The sequence below is a fragment of the Nicotiana sylvestris genome, chromosome 9 (genome assembly GCF_000393655.2).
Source record: "Nicotiana sylvestris chromosome 9, ASM39365v2, whole genome shotgun sequence".
NCBI classification, from domain to species: domain Eukaryota; kingdom Viridiplantae; phylum Streptophyta; class Magnoliopsida; order Solanales; family Solanaceae; genus Nicotiana; species Nicotiana sylvestris.
The window spans coordinates 29,193,431-29,217,056 of NC_091065.1; the positions used below are offsets into that span (position 1 = coordinate 29,193,431).

Genomic DNA, 23,626 nt, shown 5'->3' on the forward strand with positions numbered 1-23,626 from the left:
GGGGCGTGACACTAACGTCTCTTTTGCCGGGGGGCGCTGCATCTTTAATGGATGCAGGTGGTACCATAGCAGGTAGTGTTGATCCGTGATAGCAACACACCCTCTCCTCAGCTAACTTTGTGAGCCCCACTTCATTTCGGGGTCCTGTATCTCTTGTCTTTTGTACATAGCATTTTGAGGTATAGCCGGGGCCTTGTTGCCGGCACTGTCGTAGCACTCTTTTGATTCCGTTAGAGGCTCCATAGACATAGTGTGGGTTGTATTTAAGGGAATATTATACCGCAAGTGTTGTAATTGTATCATATGTACCACTTCAACTACGAATGTATAGTGTACTATTTTGAAGACGTGTTAACAACGTAACTAATGGAAATGAACTGGTGTTATTCATATGACCTTTTACTGTCTAATTAATGAAATGTATTTTCTCATTATTTATGGGAGAATTGGGTAGATGACATTGTGCAGACTTGCTCGAGCGGGGTATCTTGGTTGAGCGCCAGTCGCGCTCCCCAAACTCGGGGAGTGACAATTCATGACTGGTTGCTTGTGTATTTGGGCCAAAGAATAATCTCATAAGGTCCCTCATACATACAGAGGAAAACATGTAGTCCTTCTAGCCTACTTGACTGGATACTAAGTGTAGATTTTGAGAAGAAAAAAAGGTTTCTTGTATTTCTGTGTGTGTTTACATCCCATGAGCAAGGAAATTTATACAAAGCTCCTAATGCTAATTAAGGAAGTAAAATAAAACCATACAATCAATCCAGATATCAAATTAAATCAAATAAAATCAAAATAAAATCAGAATAAAATCATATCTCCTAAATATAAATAAATCTCCTGAAATAATGCTAATCAACACTCCTAAATCAAATCTCCTTGAACCATGCTAATCAACACTCTCCCTCAAGTTGGTGCAAAGATGTCGCACATGCCCAACTTGCAACTCAAAGTATGGAAAAAGCTTGTTGAGACATTTGGTAAACACATCAGCTAGTTGTTTTTCTGATGGCACATGAAACAAACTCAAGACACCAGATGTAACTTTTTCTTTCATGAAGAGTCGATCAATTTCCACATGCTTTGTTCGGTCATGCTGGACTGGATTATGAGCTATAGTGATGGAAACCTTATTGTCATAGTACAAGGAAAGTTTTCCTTTTTCAGACAGTCTCAATTCCTGTAGTAGCTTTTGTAGCCAAAGCAGTTCGCAAACACCCTGGACCATAGCTCTATATTCTGCCTCCGCACTTGATCTAGCAATTACACCTTGCTTCTTGCTTCTCCAAGTAACCAAGTTTCCTCCAACGAGCGTACAGTAATCGGATGTCGATCTTCTATCATCTAGAGATCCAGCCCAATCCGCATATGTAAAGGCTTCTATTTGGAGGTGATCATGTTTGGAGATAAGTAGACCTTTCCCTGGAGCAGACTTCAGATACCGCAAAATGTGAAAAACAACTTGCATATGGGGATCTCGGGAATCATGCATGAACTGACTAACCAGGCTAACTGAATAGGCTATGTCTGGTCTAGTGTGGGAGAGATAAATGAGTCTTCCGACCAACCTCTGATATCTCTCCTTATCAACTGATTCTCTAACTCCTATTTGTAACTTGTGATTGCTTGCAATGGGCAATTCTGTGGGTCTGCAGCCTGTCATACCAGTTTCTTTCAAGAGTCTAGAATATACTTCCTTTGGGAAATAAAGATTCCTCTTTTCAATCTAGCAACCTCAATTCTCAAGAAGTACTGCAATTTTCCTAGATCATTGATCTCAAATTCATGTGCCAACAACTTCTTCAATCGGTCCATCTCCTTTTTGTCATCTCCTGCCATTACTATGTTATCAACATAAACTATGAAAAGAGCAGGTTTACCCGTTTGATGTCTTGTGAAGAGGGTCTGATCAGCATTGCCTTGTTGGTAACCGAAGGAGATCATTGCTTTGCTGAATCTGTCAAACCAAGATATGGGGGATTGCTTCAGTACGTATAAAGCTTTCTTTAATCTGCATACCTTTCCTTGACTCTTACAGTATCAAATCCAGGAGGAATCTCCATATACACCTCTTCTTCTAAGTCTCCATGAAGAAATGCATTCTTCACATCAAACTGTTGCAAGTCCCAATCAAGATTAGCTGCACAAGATAAAAGAATAGTGTTCATCTTAGCAACATGGGCAAATGTCTCTTGATAATCCACTCCATAAGTCTGAGTGAATCCCTTAGCCACCAATCTTGACTTGAATCTTTCAATTAAGCTATCAGCTTTGTGCTTCATAGTGAAGACTCATTTGCAACCAACCAACTTCTCATCTAGTGGTGAAGTGACAAGTTCCCAAGTCTTATTTCTTTACCAGGCCTTTATTTCTTTAATCATAGTGTAACGACCCGACTGGTCGTTTTGAGCAATTGTGCCGATTCGGTAGTTTGAGGTCTCGAGCAGCTTCGCATTAGGTATATCGACTTGTGTGCATAGTTGGATTCGGTTTTCGGATGAATCAAAATTGAATTGGAAGAAGGAACCTAGTTTTGGAAGCTTAAACATTGAAAATTTGACAGGAATTGGACTTTTGAGTAAACAGCCCCGGAATGGGTCGTGGGTGATCCCAACAGCTTTGTATGGTGATTTTGGACTTAGGTGCACGTCTAGATTCGGATTTGGAGGTCCATAGGGTAATTTGAGGTGTTTCGACAAAAGTTGGAAAAGTTGAAGTTTTGGAAAATGGAGAAGTTTGACCCGTAGTTGACTTTTGTGATATTGGGGTCGGAATGTGATTCCGAGAGTTGGAACATCTACGTCATGTCATTTTGGACTTGTCTGCAAAATTTGGCGTCATTCCGGGTTGAATTGATAGGTTTCGGTACGAGTTTTGGAAGTTAGAAGGTTTGTAAGTTCCTAAGATTTATTCTTGGTGCAATTCGATGTTCCAGCATTGTTTGATGTGATTTGAGACCTCGAGCGAGTCCGTGTTAGGTTATATGACTTGTTTGCATGTTTGGACGGGGTATCAGGGGCCTCAGGTGTGTTTCGGGTGGGCTACGGGTCATTTTCCCTTATTTTTAAACAGCTGTTTTCTGCTTCTGGTATCCTCTTTCACGTTCGCAAACAGCCTTTCATGTTCGCGAAGCTTTGTTGTTGACCATATGAAATCCTCCTTTGCACTCGCATTTAGAGCCTCGTGTTCGTGAAGCTCTGTCTCTCCCTTCATCGCATTTGCGTTCCCCTCTCGCGTTCGCGTAGTTATGCTATTCCACTCTTCGCGTTCGCGTACTAGTTCACGCGTTCGTAAAGGGCAGTCCGTGGCCCATCAGAATTCCCTTCTTTGCGTTCGCGGACGCATTGTCGCGTTCGCGATGAGTAACCTGAGCACCTTTAGTTTTTCTTCTTCGCGAACGCGATATTTCCTCCGCGTTCGCGATGCTCAAAATCTGGGCGGACAGAATATAATTTCCAGATCAAGGGTTACACCATTTTCACCATTTTTGGGGTTCTAGAGTCGGTTTTGGGCAATTCTTTGTGGGTTTTTCAAGAAAAATGATTGGTTGGATTTGAGCTGTCCGGAGGTCTTTTCGCCCGAGAAGTCCATTTTAGAGTACCGAGTTATCGTCTTTGAGGTAAGTATCTTGCCTAACCTTGTGTGGGGGATTTCCCCTTAGGAATTGAGTCTTCTATGCTAATTGTAGTCCTTGCATGCGAGGTGACGAGTGTGTGCTCGGACTTATTTGTGGAAAATATGCTCTAGGGTTCTTAGGTCCTTATGTTCAAATGTGGAGAGTATTTCGTTATGATTGAGTTTGATAATTGCTTAAATTGTCTCTATATGCTCCATATGATATTGCTAGCTTTCCTTGAATTCCTACGTGTTGCTTGACTCTTAATTGCCTTAATTGACATGATTTCGTTATTGTTTTGATACTTCTTGATTGTGAGTTCCTCTATGACTTTGTACAAATATGTTACATGTCCAATTGTTGTGATTACCGGTGTAGTTATCACGTACTTGTTATGTCTTGTTGTTTATAAGGTTTCATTGTGGAGATAATTATCGGTACAAGTTTGGTTATAGCTGATTTTCTTGCCGGGACACATTTAATCCTTACTGTTGGTTCCCTTGTCGAGATGTGTTTACTCTTGTGGTTGACTCCCATACCGGGATATGGCTGTTTCCTTATTGTTCCCTTGTCGGGAATCTTTCGTGATTAGTGTTGGTTTGAATATTAAATGGATCGGGTTGCACGCCGCAATAATATTAAATAGATCGGGTTGCACGCCGCAACAATATTAAATGGATCGGGTTGCACGCCGTAACAATGTTATATGGATCGGGTTGCACGTCGCAACAATGTTATATGGATCGGGTTGCACGCCGCAACAATGTTATATATTTTGGATCGGGTTGCACACCGCAACAGTAATATATGATTGGGATCGGGTTGCACGCCGCAACAAGAAAGAATAAAAGTGAATATTGATTCTTATGGTGAGAACGAGAGTAAAAGCACGAAGGGTGATGCCATGCTCTCTGTTGCTGTGTTTATTTGTTGTTATCGATTCAAATGTTTAAACTGTTTAATTCCTTTATTGTTGTGATCCTTTGTGTTAGACCCCACACTGTGTTCGATACCTCACCGTATATATATATATATATATATATATATATATATATATATATATATATATATACGGTAAGGTATCGAACACAGTGTGGGGTCTAACACAAAGGATCACAACAATATATATATATATACACACACGTTCCAATACTTCAAACTTCAATAATTGTTACATCCTTAATTCAATTAGTTTCTCAATTATATTCCATTAAACCGTCCGAGGTTGTATTTTTCTTAAAAAGAAATTTCTACTAAGTTTTAAGTTATCAACTCCCATGTTAAAGGTAATAATTCTTCCGATGTTGTATTTTAAATTGAAAGGGGTACCTTCTTACTCGAATGATTTCAAAAAGATAACTTCATCTTTTCTCGCTGATTTTCCAAACTTATTTAGAAATTGAAATTTAATTTATATTATGTACATAAGACTTCTTGGACATCTTAAGCGCATTTATAAGGACATTTTGGATTATATATCATGTGGATTTTGTTGTTAAGAGTGAGATGAAAAATATGTGGGCACAAAGTGCCATATGTGCTGAAAGTTGAGATTATGAAATGAGAAATCGAGGATCGAAATGGTCGGGATGGTGTATTAAACATGATGTTATTGATTGAGTTGACATTGTTTTCTTTAATTGGATACATTCTTTTCTCCGTCTCTATTATGTCAGTGTTGAATTGCTTGGGTTATCTGATTTACTTGGTTTCCATTTGTTACTATCCGTGTTCTCCCTTTATTGATTATACTGTTGGTACTTGGATTTTCTCTCCGCGATTGATATTACTTCGTTATCTTTACCTTGATGTTTATTTATCATATCCTGTCCATTTCATTTGACCAGTAGGTGTCCTGACTGTTCCTCGTCACTACCCCACCGAGGTTAGTCTTTATACTTACTAGGCACCGCCGTGGTGTGCTCATACTACACTTCTGTACATTTTTGTGTACAGATCCAGGTGGATTGATAGTAGCTGTGCGGGTCGTCGCGGTGGAGACTCAAGGTAAACTTGCTACAGCGTTCGCAGGTCTCGGAGTCATCTTCATATGTATTTACTTCCATTTGCTCCTTTGTTTCGGGGCTGCGATGTATTATTTTGTGAAATTACTCTTAGATAGGCTTGTGACTTGTACCACCGGTTCTGGGAATTTTGATTTATTCAGAGTTGGTTAATTTAAAGTTAGTAAGCATCAATGTTATTTCAGTTTATGTTAGGCTTACCTAGTTTAGAGACTAGGTGTCATCACGACTCCTTCGGAGGGATTTTTGGATCGTGACATATAACTTGCTTCCATTTAGGATCTGCAAAAGCTTCCCTCCAATCCTGAGGAATAGACACAGAAGAAATAGACAAGGCAAAGGATCTATAGGAAGGAGATAAAGAATTGTAGGAGACAAAGTTAGATCAAGGATGTTTAGTGGTGCAAGATCTGACTCATTTTTTGTGAGCAATAGGCACATCTAACTTATTAGGAAATGCAGATAACTCACCAGTAGAAGAAAGTTCAGCTTCGGTAGATTGCATTATAGCTTTTTCTGCTATATTTCTCCTTGAGTAAGATTTCAAATCAAGCCCATCCAAATGCCCAATAGTCTCCCCCGGAATTCTTTCTCTAATTTCACTTTCTCCCGTGATAGTGTCATCAAGAGGTCCAGTAATGGAACTAGGTAGATTCACCTTTTCCTCCTTACTGCTCTCCCTCTGAAGAGGTGATGAGGTAATACTTAAATAGAACTCAGATTCTCGAAATGTAACATCCATTCTAACAAAAGATCTCCTAGAGGGAGGATGATAGCATTTTTAACCTTTTTGTATCGGAGAATACCCAATGAAAACACACTTTATAGCTCTAGGATCAAGTTTCCTAGCATTTCTAGTATGGACAAAGCAAACACACCCAAACACCTTTGGAGCAACAGTATATTCATTCTTACCCTTTAAAGTTTTCAGAGGACTTTGAAAATTGAGGGGTTTATGTGGCATTCTATTGATAAGATAGGCAGCCGCTAGAATAACATCCCCCCCAGTAAAGTTTTGGTAAATGCATGGTGAACATAAGAGATCTTGCTACTTCTAACAGATGCCTATATTTTCTTTCAGCGACCTCATTTTGTGCACTAGTGTAAGGACAACTAGTCTGATGGACTATCCCATTTGACTCCAAATAAGCACCTAATCTTTAATCCATGTATTCGCTGCCATTGTCAGTTTTCAAAATTTTTATTTTGGCATCAACTTGAGTACAAATCATCTTATGAAATGACTGAAAACAAGAGAAAACTTCACTTTTGGCTTTTAACAAATATACCCAACTCATCCTAGTGCAACAATCAATGAAAGTAACAAACCATCGACTACCAGACAAAGAAACAATTTAGGTAGGACCCCATACATCAGAATGAATAGTCATAAACGGAGTTGTGCTTCTATAATCACTCACAGGATAAGAGTTTCTAATATGCTTGGAATATTCACACGCATCACAGAACAGAGATTCAAATCGCGTAGTTGAAAACAAATCAGGATATAACTTCTTCAAAACAAAGAATGATGGATGTCCTAACCGTCTATGCCGCCGTATTATTTACTGGTTGATATCCTTACTTTCCCCAAAAAAGGCTTGACCAGAGTTTTGAATTCTATCTAATATATCTAAGTTATCACGCAATCTATCACCTCCATTCCTTTTCCCTGTTTGAAGATCCTGAAAAATATAATGATCGGGAAAGAACTCGATTTTACAGTTTAGAGTCTTGGTGATGACACCAACAGATAAAAGATTGACAGAGAATACATAGACATGGAGCACGAATGATAGTTTAATATTAGGAGTACAAACGACAGAACATGTTCGAGAGATACGTGTTAAAGAACCATTAGCTATTTTAACATTATCTCCTTTGGGACACTGAGAATAGTTTTGAATATCTTTAGAAGAGCTTGTCATGTGTCTATTTGCACCAGAATCAATAACCCAAGAATCAAGGTGAGCAGCAAAAACAGTACATGATTGCACATGATTGAATGTGGCAACATTAACAGAGTCAACTTTGGCTAGAAGGCAACGGAGAAGCTGAATTTCATCCAAAGAAAAGATTTCTCCAGAAACCGTCTCCTTGAATGACTCCATATTTATGTATGCCCAATTAGAAGGAAATCTGATGAAAATTGCTCAAAAATAATCTGCCTCGCTGGAAACCAAATCTGTCTCGAGCGAACCTTAGCTCCGGTGAACGGAAAAATCAAAACTGGTAAGGATAGACTCAGAATGTTCCCCAACGACCCTAATAGAAAAGAAAATTCCAAAAACAAACTGACCAGAAGGAGTTTGTGTTGCGGATAGCCACCAAGAGAGAAAAACTCGACCTCTTTGATAAAAACGGAACCCTAGTGCTGTGAGGGAGATAACTCACCTCAAAAATGCAGCAATGACTCTGATACCATGGAAATTTTGAGAAGAAAAGGCTTCTTGTATTATTCTGTGTAAGTTTACATCCGTGAGCAAGTGAATTTATACTAAGCCTTTAATGCTAATTAAGGAAATAAAATAAATCTATACAATCAATCCAGCTATCAAATCAAATCAGAATAAAATTAGATCTCCTAAATATAATCAAATCACCTGAAATCATGCTAATCAACACCCCTAAATCAAATTTCCTTGAATCATGCTAATCAACACTAAGTTCAAAAAAGAAAGAGAAAAAGAGTTTTGAGACTTGTAGTCTTAAATATGCTACTCACTTTGTCCAATTTATAAGACGGGGTTCTGATTTCGAAAGTCAAACAAGTTTTTCTTTAACCACAATTTTTTATATGCTTTTTAAATATTTTTGTTTTGCTAGTACTTTTTATGTAGTTTCCAAATATTTAAAATTTATCTCAAGAAACTTGAAGATTCTATGTCTGAATTTGCGGTAAAAATTAAGACGTCTGAATCTTGAAATTCGAACTGAATTACATAAATTAAGACGTAGGGAGAACAACATTTGTAGGGCTATAACATGTTGAAGTCTGTATGGCTACAATTGTTATGAAAATTGCAGTCTTGAACTTATCATAATATTGTTGACGCTATAAAAATTTGTCATTAAGGATAAAATGAGAAGTTTCAGTTAAATTGTTTTTGAATTTAGGGTTTAACAAACTATTAGAAAGAAGTAGGGTCGCATAAACAGGAACAAAGGGAGTACTAATTAACGATGTTGCATGACAATAATTGATCTATACTCATAGTGATCATTTGGTTCACCACCCATTTATACTGGGGTAATTATGTGGAGATTATAGTATAAAATTAAATAATAACGGATATACATTTTTGATAGATGGTTGGTTTATTGGACTATCAATGGGATACAAAATTACCAAAAAAAAACAATGGGGTATACAACATATAATATAAAACATGTGTTTTGTTTTGCACGATATAAACTTTGATCTTCAACTATAATCTTCGCCTTCCTAAAAGACTTTGGGAAAGCAAATTTAGAAGAGCATCTTTGATATTTTGTCATTTTATCCCGGGTCAGCTAATCCGGGATCGTTATCCCACATTGAATGTGATATAAACATAATACCAAAATAGTGATTTACATGAATTGAGCTTAAATAAAAAGGATCAAAATTTTAATTAAATCAAACACTACGATAACACATTTTATCTCAGGATTGTTATCCTTATCTTAATTCACATTTTATATAAGGATTGTTATCCATATCCTAATTCCAAACAATTCTTTAAACGACAGTCATTTATTCAAGGGAATTGAAAGAATGACGAGGATGTCACACACCGTATAGGAGCGGGATGGATAAAATGGAGGTTAGCATCTGGCGTCTTGTGTGATAAGAATGTGCCACCAAAATTTAAAGGTAAATATTAGAAGGCGGTGGTTAGACCGACTATGTGGTATGGTGCAGAGTACTAGAGCTCCCAATCCAGAAGATGAACGTAGCTGAAATGAGGATGTTAAGATGGATGTGCGGGCACACTAGGTTGGATAAAGTTATGAATGAGAATATTCAGGCGAAGGTGGGCATGGCCTCCATGGAGGAAAAGACGCGAGAAGCGAGACTAAGATGGTTCGGGCATGTGAAGAGGAGAAGTGTAGATGCCCCAGTAAGGAGGTGTAGACGGTTGGCTTTGGCGGGTTTGAGAAGAGGTAAAGGACAACCTAAGAAGTATTGGGGAGAGGTGATCAGGCAGGACATGATGCGACTTGACCTTACTGAGAACATGACCCTTGATAGGAGGTGTGGAAGACGAGAATTAGAATAGACGGGTAGTAGGTAGTCGGCCATTTTTCTGATCCATACTGGGTTGTTTAGGGCTAGTCTTGTTAGTATCTTGTCACTATTCTTAGATTGCTAGTATTATGGTTATTTTCTTACTATCTTCCTCTTCGGTTTTCTCGGATCTTGTCATGGTTAGTGCTTGTTGCTATGGCCAGTGCTATTGCTTTCTTCCATCTATTTTCCTGGTTCTTACATTGTTGTTATCATTTTTCTGGCTTTTGCTGTTAATATTTGATTGTTTTCTATTCTTCCTCTCGAGTCGAGGTTCTTTTGGAAACAAACTCTCTACCTCCCCAGGGTAGGGGTAAGGTCTGGATACACACTACATTCCTCAAACCCCACTTGTGGGATTCCATTGGGTTTGATTGATTGATCTTTCTTTAAATGATAGTCAATTATTCATGCAACTTAAAAGAGAATGCACTCTAAAATTTCCTAATAGCTGCAGTACTCTATGCAAAATAGCCAACATTCAAGGAAATGGCACTAACCTGTTCGACTATAATGTTCAAGCACAGCAAAGATGCGACAACCTCTTCTAGCACTGATGATGCAATATCTATTGCTGCTGTAGAGCAGTAAGAGGTCCTGTCAATTGCAACCCATGTTTCTTTTTCATACCTGTACAATTTTATTATATCTTTTTTGTGTTATAAATCACAGAAAAGAAACTCCAGACACAGATATATCATTGAAGAGAAACTCCAAATATAAAATATCAGGGAAACTTTGCTGACATACTTTAACACTCTCTTCAAAAGGTGAAATTCAACTTCAATGCCTACATTCATGACCTGATATAGATAAGAATAAGATAAATAATATCTTTCAACTCTTGAGTAATAGACATTAATAACATACCAAGCCGAATTCGTCTTCTAACATCTTAGAGAATCTACGAAGCACATCTCTTGGACAATATTGCCATGCTTTACCAGGTTCAGTTAACATGTCAACCAAGACCATTTCCTGGTTTCTTGCCCTGGATCAAAGGGTGCACACAAACGTGATCGAAAATATGTAAAATCTGGAAACAACAAAATTGTTTAAAGTTACACAGAAACTTGATGACCTAAATGAACAGTCGCCACACCAAGGTCCATATTTTATCGTAGACAAAATAGAACAATGAAAGAGTTGGACATCAGAGTGTATACAACTTTAAACTACTCAACTACAAAATAATTTAATTTGATGCTATATTCTGTCTGCCCTGCAAGTTGTCAAGAATGAGATTTCACAAGATTAACAGTGGACGTTTCTAAGTTGTAATGTTTAGCTGAAAGAGTAAGGTAGAGAAGCTGAGGAAATTTGGGAATCTGGAACCAGCTCAGTTGATTGTATTGAACCTTGTTCAAAAGGTTTCATATATACACAAGTCTCCAGAAAAGGGCAAGTAATAAAAGAACCTCTAAGTGATTATAACCTTCAACTGATGTAACCTGTAATATTCATTTAATTAACGGGAAAAAAAATCACCTAACTAACTTGAGACTTTATCATTTATTCTTCAACGCTCCCTATATCTGGGGAGAGAGACCAAGTTAATCGCTTCCAGCATGTAAAAAGAACTTCATGCTGGACCATTCCCAGTGCCTTTGTTAGTAAATCTGCCTGTTTCAACTTAGAAGTATTTGCTAAGCCCTGACTGCTCATTGATAATTTGTTTTCAGTATAAAACGATAATCAATCTCTATACGTTTTGTTTGTTCATGAAATATAGGATTTGCAACTATCTCAATTGCAGCTTTACTATCAGTGTAAGGTTACAGGGAGTCGCATATTGGCATTTAACTCCTTAAGAAAGCCAAGTAACAAATCTGGGCTTGCCTACGACTAGGAAAGATAGAGATCGCATCTTTGTGGTTATTGATAGATTTTCCATGATGGCTAATTATATACCTTATCATAAGAGTGATGATGCTTCTATTGTTGCTAATATATTTGTTAATCATGTGCTTAAATTGCATGGAATCCTCACAGCCAGCCTCGATCCCAAAGGTTATACTCAGATATTTGGATTTGATTACAATGATACTTTCTCTCCCGTGGCTAAAATGGCATATATTTGTCTTTTTCTATCCATGGTTGTTGTTCTCCATTGGCCTCTCTATCAGTTGGACATTAAGAATGATTTTCTCCACGGTGACCTTGAGGATGAAGTTTATATGGAGCAACCACCTGATGTTGTTGCTCAGGGGCAGTCTAGTGGCCTTGTATGTCAGTTGCGCCGGTCACTCTATGGTTTGAAACAATCTCCTCGAGCATGGTTTGGTAGTTTAGCACCGCTGTCCAGGAGTTTGGCATGACGTATGATGAAGTTGATCATTCAGTGTTTTATCAACACTCTTGCTCAAATTTTTTGAATGTATTTGGTAGTTTATGTTGATGATATAGTTATAACCGGGAACAATCAGGATGACATTACTAGTTTGAAGCAACATCTCTTTCAGCACTTCCAGACTAAGGATATGGGTCAGTGGGTAGATTGAAGCATTTTCTAGGTACCAAAGTTGCTCAATCGAGCGCTGGTATTGTTATTTCACAGCAGAAGTATGCTTAGACATTATTAAGGAGACATGAATGATGAGTTGTAGACCCATTGACACTCTTATAGATCTGAATGCTAAACTTCTTCCCGGACAAAGGGAGCCTCTTAGCGATCCTGCAAGATATAGGCGACTAGTTGGTAAGTTGAGTTACCTCGAGTGACCAGACCTGATATTTCCTTTCCTGTGAGTATTGTAAGTCCGTTTATGGATTCTCCCTGAGATAGTCATTGGGATGCAGTTGTTCGAATTCTTCGATATATAAAATCAGCACTAGGCAAAGGACTATTATTCGAGGATCGAGGTCATGAGCAGATTGTGAGGTACACAGATGCTAATTCGGCAGGATCAATTTTTAATAGATGTTCTACGTCTAGATATTGTGTGTTATTAGGACCAAAGGACTATTGTTCAAGAATCGAGGTTATTCAAGAAGTACTTGGCTTTTTAATGAAATATCGTTCTGAGTTGTTTTCTATATTCCAGAGTTTTTGTGTTGAAATAAAAAATCAATTTGGTTTTTCTGTTCGCAAATTTCGTAATAGTAATGCCTTAGAATACTTATCCTTGCAGTTCCAGCAGTTTGTGACTTCTCAAGGAATTATTGATTAAACATCTTGTCCATATAATCCTTCAACAAATTAGTGTAGCACAGAAAAAGAATATGCATCTCATTGAGATTGCTCGCACACTTCTCATTCCGTCTCATGTTCCGTTGCATTTTTTAAGCGATGCGGTTCTCACAGCTTATTATTTGATTAAACGGATGCCTTCATCTTCCCTCCAGAATCAGATTCCACATTCAATACTGTTCCCTAAGTCACCCTTATAGTTTCTTCAACCTCGTGTTTTGGAGAGCACATATTTTGTTCATAACTTAACTCCTGGAAAAATATTAGCACCTCGTGCTCTCAAGTATATCTTCCTTGGTTATTCTCGGGTTCAAAAGGGACACTGTTGTTACTCACCTGATCTTCATACGTACTTTATGTCAATTGATGTCACATTTTTTTGAGTCTCGACCTTACTTTACTTCTTTTGATCATCTTGATATATTTGAGGTCTTTCCAACACCTACTTTTGAGGAGACTACTACTGCTCCTCCTATAACCCCCGCCACGACACCATCACTCTTGACTTATCATCGTTGTCCACGTCGAGCATTAGGTCCAAATGATTCATGTCCTATATCAGATTATGCACCTACTGCGTACTTGTCTCCTCCTAGTCCATCGATTACACTTCGGAAAGCTATATGATCCACACATAATCCTAATCATCATTATGTCAGTTTAAGTTATTATTATCTGTCATCATCCCATTAAACTTTTGTACACGTTTGTCCTTTGTTTTTGTAGATTTTCATTCATAAGTCTACATGTGAAGGACTATCTTATCCAGGATGGCAATGGGCTATGACTGATGAGATGTTTGATTTGCATGCGAGTGGTACTTGGGAGCTTTCCCCTCTTCCTTGAGGTAAATCTAATGTCGGTTGTTGTTGGGCTCATACAGTCGGTTGTTGCTGCCAAAGGGTATACTCAGATATTTGAATTTGATTACAATGATATTTTCTCTCATGTGGCTAAAATAGCATACGCCCGCCTTTTTTATTCATGGTTTTTGTTCGTCATTGGCCTCTTTATCAATTGGACATTAAGGATGTTTTTCTCCACGGTGATCTTAAAAATGAAATTTAGATGGGCAACCACCTGGTTTGTCGCTCAAGGGGAGTCTAGTGGTCTTGTATATGGATAGCGCATGTCACTGACAATAACCTGTTGCATCTATATTGCATTTCTAAATCCCATGTGGAGGCTTAGACCAAGAAGTGGCCACAAACTGAGTGGAAGTGTACTTACCAGATCTTTCAACCTCATAGTCATGGCAAACTACCATTCACTTAAGAATTTCAGAGCTTCGGATAACACATAAGTAAGAAGAAGAAGTTTACCATTCCAAACAAACTCAGATCTCACGACCCAAATTTTTCAAAGGACTTTATAGGTCTGCGGATCCTTCAGAGGATCAGAGTTATTAACAACACGACTAAGAAACTTAGTCATAGTAACGCCTTCAACATCCAACTCATACTGCCATGACACGCAAACCTCTCCCACCCTCTCACGTTCAAGGAATACATGTTCAATATTTTCCATCAAACCACAAAACTAACACCTTGCTTTAACATTAATGTCTCTAGCTAGTAAATTGGACTTGGTAGGCAGAATATTTCGAGCTAATATCCAAATAAAATCTTTAACTTTTTGGAGGTAACTTCAACTTCATTGAGCTAAAAATGGGATATATGGGATATAATATAAAATAGGCTGAACACATATAGAGACTGTTAGCGGAAACGTAAAAGAAAGAACACAAGATTTAACGTGGTTCAGATCAAAATAATCCTACGTCCACCATAGAACAGTTGCCTTTTTAATATTAACAAAGGAAGGGGAGAGTTCCCAATTACACTTAAGAGAATTTCTCTCTTAACTCTCTACTCACTACAATGTGTTGTATTATTTTTGGGATGGTTTCTACAAATGAAGGAGTGCATCTATTTATAGAGGTAAAGACCTCCTCTTGATGTCATTGGTGACATCAAACTACCTCCTCTTGATGTCATGGGTGACATCAAAGGAGGAAGCTTCCTCCTAGCATCCACACCAACTCTTTCCACCAACTCTTCCAATTGGCATGCCATTGTTGACTAAACATAAACCAACACCTTCAATCTCCACCTTGGTTTGCGTTTCGAGCGTGCGTGTGAACAACTCTGGCCAAAACTTCTAAGCTTAATGGGCAACCCCGTTGTAAGAAACAAGAAGAATCAAACCATTGTTGAACATACCACCTCCACCTAACAATTGTTCTCTTCGGAGTTGCATCAGTTGATGCACACCCCCGCCAAGTCCTTGCAGTGTGCAAACTTAGCGAGTGGGACTATCTTGGTCAACATATCTGCAGCATTATCGTCTGTGATAACCTTCACGACCTTGATAGTTCCCTCTTCAACAACATCTCGAATAAAATGAAATCTGACATCAATGTGTTTAGTGCGCTCATGAAATCTCTGATTTTTCATTAGATGAATAGCACTCTGACTATCACATCTAAGAGTTGATTCCAGCTGAACCAAACTCAATTCCGCTACTAAACCTTTCAACTAGATAGCTTCCTTCACCGCCTCCGCTGCTGCCATGTATTCTGCTTCTGTCGTAGACAAAGCGGCAATCGACTGCAGAGTCGACTTCCAACTAACGGCACTACCAACGAGGGTAAAGATGTATCCAGTTATGGACCTTCTTCTGTCAAGATCTCCTGCATAGTTAGAATCTACATAACCAAGAATTGAAATACCTCCACCACTTTTTCGAAAGGTCAGACCAACACCAGAAGCTCCTTTGAGATATCTCAATATCCACTTGACAGCTTCCCAATGCCTCTTTCCTAGGCTGGACATGTATCTACTTACCACACTTACAGATTGAGAAATATCTGGACGTGTGCATACCATAACATACATAATGCTACCAACTGCACTAGCATAAGGAATCTTTGACATATGCTCCACCTCATCCTCGGACTGAGGCATTTGTAACTCTGAAAGTTTAAAATGAGGAGCTAATGGTGTACTTACAGGCTTGCACGTATGCATATTGAATCTCTTGAGAACCCTTTCAATATACCTCTTCTGAGAAAGATGTACAACACCGTCTTCTCTTGAAATCTCCATACCAAGGATTTTCTTTGCAGCTCCTAAATCCTTCATGTCAAATTCCTTACTCAACAGTTTCTTCAAAGCATTTATCTCTGTAATGTTGTTAGCAGCAATAAGCATATCATCAACATACAACAGTAAATAAATCATTGAGTTACCAGACATCTTCTTGTGATACACACAACTATCAAATGCACTCCTTGAGAATTCATGTGTAGTCATGAATGCATCAAACCTCTTGTACCACTGTCTAGGGGATTGCTTCAAACCATACAAAGACTTCTTTAGTTGGCATACGTGATCTTCTTTTCCCTCAGCTAGGAAACCTTCAGGTTGATCCATATAGATTGTCTCTTCTAGATCACCGTGTAAGAAAGCAGTTTTGACATCAAGCTGTTGAAGCTCCAAGTCAAATTGTGCAACCAATGCTAGTAGCACGCGAATTGAGCTATGCTTCACGACCGGAGAGAAAATCTCATTGTAGTCAATTCCCTCCTTTTGGCTGAAACCTTTTGCAACCAATCTCGCCTTGAACCTAGCATCTTCCACTTCAGGAATTCCCTCTTTCTTTCGGTAGACCCACTTGCATCCAACTGTCCTCTTCCCCTTTTGTCTTTTCACTAAGACCCATGTCTGATTCTTGTGAAGAGACTCCATATCTTCAGTCATGGCTAACCGCCATTGTACATCATCCTTGCAAGAAGTTGCTTCAATATACGAGGAGGGCTCCAGATCCTTAATCTCTTCTTGTGCAGCTACGAACGCATATGCACTCAAGTTTGCTTGATCTATAAGGCATTCCAGTTCTCGTGTCTGCCTCTTCTCCCTCCCCTTTGCAATTGTGTATGGTTCATTGACAACAAGTTCTTCAAGGTCTACATCTTCTGACTCATCTTTAACCTGAGTCTCTTGATCCTTTTCCTTGGCAAGCTCCACCGGAAGCTCCACCTGCTCGTCGTTCTTGTTTCCTGAAAACTCCACGGAAACTTTACGGGGATCAAGTATAGAGGATTCATCAAAGGTGACATCTCTACTAACTATAAATTTGAGTAAAGACAAACACCAAAGTTTGTACCCTTTTACTCCATCCACATACCCTACGAATATGGCCTTCTTAGCCCTTGGTTCAAGCTTTCCTTCATTAATGTGATAATAAGCTGGACACCCAAATACTCGTAAGTATGAATACTTAGAGGGTTCACCTGACCATACCTCATTCGGAGTCTTAAAGTCAATTGCCGATGCTGGAGATCGATTGACAATATGAGCAGCAGTGTGAACTGCTTCAGCCCAAAATACTTTGGACATTTTGGCTTGTAGGAGCATACAACGAGCCTTTTCAAGAAGAGTTCTGTTCATTCTCTCGGCAACTCCATTCTGCTGTGGGGTATGCCTGACAGTCCTATGTCTTGAGATCCCATGAACCTTGCAGAATTCATTAAACTCTTCATTGCAAAACTCCAAGCCATTGTCTGTGCGAAGATACTTGATTTTCCGCTCCATTTGATTTTCAACCAAAATCTTCCACTCTTTAAATGCTTCAAAAGCATCACTTTTTGCCTTCAAAAAATACACCCAAACCTTTCGTGAGAAATCATCAATAAAAATGAGAAGATACCTCTTTCCGCCCTTCGATGGAAGTTTAGAAGGACCCCATAAATCTGAATGGATGTAGTCTAGCACTCCTCTTGTCTTGTGTTTGCCAGTGCTGAAGCTGACCTTCTTCTGCTTCCCTAGAACGCAGTGCTCACAGAAGTCAAGCGTGCTGATCTTCTCACCTTCCAAAAGTTTACGATTGCTCAACATCTCCAGTCCACGTGCGCTCATATGACCCAGTCTCATGTGCCATAGTCTTGCCTTGTCATCATTAGATAACTGCACTGTAGATGCATTTGCAGAGCCAACAATGGTGCTTCCGGCCAATGTGTAAAGGCCGTTCTCCAGCTTGCCTTTCAGCATGACTAAAGAACCTTTAGTCACCTTTATAGTTCCTGCTTCGCTCATGTACCTGTAGCCTTGTTCATCCAGAGTACTCAGGGAGATCAAATTCTTCTTCAGATCAGGAACATGACGGACTTGTGTAATAGTCCTCACGACTCCATCATGGCAGCGAACCCGAACTGAGCCAATGCCAACTATTGCACAAGTTGCATTATTGCCCATTACTACGGTTCCTCCACTTTTCTCATAGCTGCTAAACCAGTCTTTTCGGAACGTCATATGCAGAGTGCAAGCAGAGTCTAACACCCATTTGTTTCCATAACTACTATTATTATTACACGATGTTGTTAGTACATAATCATTATCAAAATCATGTACCTGTTCAACTGTGGATGCACTCGCCTTTTCCTTGGACTTTGACATTGGGCAGTCTCGTTCAAAGTGCCCCTTCTTGCCACAACCCCAACACTCTGTATTCTTCTTGTTCACACGAGACTTTGATCTATGCTTTGATTTTCTCTTTCCCTGTTGGCTAGTCCGGCCTCTCACAAAGAGCCCACTTGCCTGGTCATCTCTATCTCCTTCAATGTGCCTCCGCACATCACTAGAGTTAAGTGCCTGCCGCACTTGCTCAAGCTTGATAGGCTCCTTGCTATACATCATTGAATTCTCAATATCACGATATCCTGAAGTCAATGAAAATAGCAAAGCACATGCAAGCGTCTCCTCCTCCCTTTTTAATTCCTGCAATCTGTAAGTCCATGACAAGTTTATTGAACGCATCTAAATGATCTTGTAACGAAGTACCTGACCCCATCTTAAATGTGTGAAGACGCCGTTGTAACAACATCCTTGTTGTCACTGATCGGTCTTGGTATAGCCCTTCTAGCTTTTCCCATAACTGTTTGGCCGTCTCTTCGGTACCCGTACTCACTTTACAAAGCACGTTAGGTGCAAGGGATAGTTGAATTACACTCAATGCATCCCCTTCAATCTTCTCCTTGTCTGGAGTTGATATATCCTTAGGATACTTTCCGTTAATAGCATGGATTGAACCTTCCCTCCGTAGTAACGCCATCATCTGGATCTTCCAGATATTGAAGTTGTTGCGTCAACTGAATCTATCAATTTCAAACTTCATGGAACTCATCTTTGCTTGTTCTTCCTCCTTGGATCGTTAAAGAATCCTGTTGCTCTGATACCAATTGTTAGAGGAAACGTAAAAGAAAGAACACAAGATTTAATGTGGTTCGGATCAAAATAATCCTGCGTCCACCAGAGAACAATTGCCTTTTTAATATTAACAAAGGAAGGGGAGAGTTCCCAATTACACTTAAGAGAATTTCTCTCTTAACTCTCTACTCACTACAATGTGTTGTATTATTTTTGGGATGGTTTCTACAAATGAAGGAGTGCATCTATTTATAGAGGTAAAGACCTCCTCTTGATGTCATTGGTGACATCAAACTACCTCCTCTTGATGTCATGGGTGACATCAAAGGAGGAAGCTTCCTCCTAGCATCCACACCAACTCTTTCCACCAACTCTTCCAATTGGCATGCCATTGTTGACTAAACATAAACCAACATTTTCAGCATGCCATTGTTAACTAAACATAAACCAACATTTTCAATCTCCACCTTGGTTTGCGTTTCGAGCGTGTGAACAACTCTGGCCAAAACTTCTAAGCTTACTGGGCAACCCCGTTGTAAGAAACAAGAAGAATCAAACCATTGTTGAACATACCACCTCCACCTAGCAACTGTTCTCTTCGGAGTTGCATCAGTTGATGCACACCCCCGCCAAGTCCTTGCAGTGTGCAAACTTAGCGAGCGGGACTATCTTGGTCAACATGTCTGCAGCATTATCATCTGTGATAACCTTCACGACCTTGATAGTTCCCTCATCAATAACATCTCGAATAAAATGAAATCTGACATCAATGTGTTTATTTGAAATCGAAACACCATTAATGGGGTCTTTAAGAAAGCTTGAAGGTTTAAATGAACTTTATTTGATGAAAATTAGAGAAATTAATATTAGGGTTGTCTTTGAGTCTCGTGGAGAATCTTTAGCTGAAGTTATAACAAATTTGGAGGAGTTTCTCTCGAAATTTTGGATTAGAATTGTGGTTGGAACAAGAACCCACATGAAGATAGTGAAGAACATCAAGAACACTATTTTCTATAACATGAATGTGTCAGTTTTTTGGTTTTATTTTTTTGTTAATAATGTGTCCTTTTCTGATTGGGTGTAAATTAAGGTTCTTTTTTTCCATTTGAGAATATTTTTTTTTATTTTTTTTACTAAATAGATTTTAAAATACTTCGTTTGTTTAACTCAAAATGGTATATGTCCTTTTTTTATTCATCATTTGTCACATCAGCAGTGAGTGCATTGCATACACTTTATAAGTTTGGCTAATTGTCAAGGAAGTGCCTAATTGAAACAAGGTTTCGGGTAGTGTAAGTGCTTAAAGCTTAGGTGTCTAAATGAAAGGTTGTGCTAACCTTAAGTGTCTTTTTATGTATTCAGCCAATAAAATAGGTATTTGGTTTACACTAAATAAGACGGGACAAACTTTTATTTCCAATTTTAACCTTGGATGTTTTAAATTACTGAAAACCCTTGGAGAAGGACATCTTTTTCATGTTGGTGTTTTATCACGGAATTAGTAATTCTGGGATTGTTATTCCACTCTTAATGTGGGATATAAATAGTACCACAATTGTGATATAACCAATTCCGAACTAATCACAAACTTATCTAAACCCTAACGGTTTCTGCTCTCTCCTCCTATGGCACATCCTATGATGATTTGAGCCTTCTCCATGGCGGAAAAGAGCTCTCCCTAGCTTCACATCTAAACCCTCGTCACAACCTGTAACCAAAAACCATGTTAAAACCTATTCAACCTATAAATAGTCAACCCACATTGCATTTTACTTTCAAGGAACTGGAGGAGTATGCAGTTGAGGAAGGACTTCACAGGCTGTTGTGATGAAACTATCTTATGGTGCGCTTAATTTGAAAGATCTTTGAGCCTTGATTACAAAACAACTTGAGATTAAAGGTAATTGCTTGATAGGCCTCCATTCAGGTCGACAACTATTGATTCAGTTGAATGAGCTGGCGGATTGATCTTAATCTACTCCTTGAATGAGCTGGCAGATTTGATTGTAATCTGCTTCTGTAAATATGGTACAGTAGATATTTAGGAAAATTTGTTAGAATTTATTCTAGGAAACTAGTTTAGATGTAATCCCTTGATTGAAGGATCTCCTAAGAATTGGGGATTGATTAGCCTGCTTTGATTGTACATGTTCTCCTATAAATACTGTACAATTCTATGAATAAAGTATGCCTTTAATGTGTCTAAAGTTTCATGGTATCAGAGCGGGACTTTCCTCCCTAATACCTTATGGCCGAAACAACCTTTCATGGTGAGCGCCACTCTGCAACATCAATAGAAGCCGAAAGTTCTTCTCTTGAAGCTTCGGTAGAAGATATGGTGACACAAGGAGGCGATTCCTCTCATATGTCCTTCCAGCTAACTTCTCATCGATTAAACGGGAAGAAATATCTGGAATGGGCGCAGTCAGTAAAGCTTGCAATTGATGGCAGTGGAAAATTAGGACATATGACTGGAGAGACGATAAAGCCGGAAGTTGGAGACCCAAAGATGAATGCCTGGAGATCAGATAACTCACTCGTGATTGCCTGGCTAATAAATTCCATGGATACAGTCATAGGTAAATCTTATCTTTTTTTACCCACTGCTAGGGATGTGTGGGAAGCCGTTAGGGAGACATATTCAGATGTAGAAAATGCCTCTCAGATATTTGAGTTAAAAATTAAACTTTGGCAAGCTAAGCAGGATAAGAGGGAAGTAACTGCTTATTATAATGAAATGGTGTCTTTATGGCAAGAGTTAGATCAGTGTTACCATGATGAATGTGATTGTCCTGCCGATAGTGTGAAAACAAGAAAAGGGGAAGAAAATGAGAAAGCTTACCTTTTCTTAGCAGGATTAAATCGGGATTTTGACGAGTTCAGGTCACCGATCCTAGGAAAAAACCCTCTGCCTTCAATTCGTGAAACCTTGTCTGAAATTAGGAGAGAGGAAAGTAGGGGGAAAGTTATGTTAAAACCTTATTTGAACCTTGAACTAAAACCTGTTGTAGATGCTTCAGCACTTGCAACAGTGAAAAATGAAGATGATAAAAAGAAAAGGCCATGGTGCGATCATTGCAAAAAATACTGGCATACCCGTGAAACATGTTGGAAGATTCATGGGAAACCACCAAACACGAAGAAAAAAGAAGTTGACAATCGTTGCTTCCGATCTCAACATGGTGAGGCCTTCCAAACAACCTATTTTGATCAGGGGCAGCAACCTTCTCCAGAAACATCTCCATTCACAAGGGAACAACTGGAACTTCTGCAAAAACTCCTTCAATCTCCACAATTCTGATCTGGTGGACTAGATCCTTCTAATACTTCTTGTTCTTTTGCTCAAATAGGTAATGTATCATCTACCTTTCTTATGCCAATTACAACCAAATAGATTCATGGAATATAGATTCAGGAGCTAGTGATCACATGACGGGAAGTTCCAAAATTTTTCTCCACTTACACTCCTTGTGCAGCGAATAATAAAATCAAGATAGCTGATGGTTTCTTCTCAGCAATCGCTGTAAAAGGAACTGTTAAACTAACACCATCTCTCACACTTCATGATATCCTTCATGTTCCGAAACTCTCCTACAATCTAATTTCTATCAGTAAATTAACTCGTTCTCTGAATTGTCGTGCTATTTTAGACTCTGATTTGTGTGAATTTTAGGACAAGGTCTCGGGGAAGATGATTCGCAGTGCTAGAGAATCTGGAGGTCTTTATTTCCTTGATAAAGGGGACAACTTGCAACATCTGAATCCTATTTGTTTGAACTCTACTTCTGTTTTGAATAAAGTCATGCTTTGGCACTATCGGCTGGACATCCTAGTTTTTATTCTTACCTGAAATATTTGGAAATAAAAATCCGTCTTTGTTCCAATGTGAATTTTGTGAAATGGCTAAGCATCACCGATCTTTTTTTCCCTCTCAAAAATATGCTTCTTCAAAACCTTTTATGATGATTCATAGTGATGTTTGGGGACCGTCTTAGGATTTCAACAATGTTCGGAAAACAATGGTTTATAACTTTTATTGATGATCATACTAGACTAAGTTAGGTTGATTTATTGAAGGACAAAAGTGAGGTTAAGGATGTGGTTGAAACTTTCTATGTCAATGTGGAAACACAGTTTAAAGAGAAAATCAAGATATTTCAAAGTGATAATGGTCGTGAATTTTTTAATGAACAATTAGGAAGTTTTTTCAGAAAAACTGGAGTAATACACCAAAGCTCTTGTCCAGATACTCCTCAACAAAATGACATCGCAGAAAGGAAGAAATGGGCACCTTTTAGAGGTAAATAGAGCTTTAAT

General features: G+C 38.7%; 1 pseudogene; it reads right to left on the reverse strand.

Annotated features, from left to right (window-relative positions):
* Window positions 1-23,626, reverse strand: part of LOC104239211 (protein fluG-like) — a 149,076-nt pseudogene that overhangs the window by 50,068 nt on the left and 75,382 nt on the right.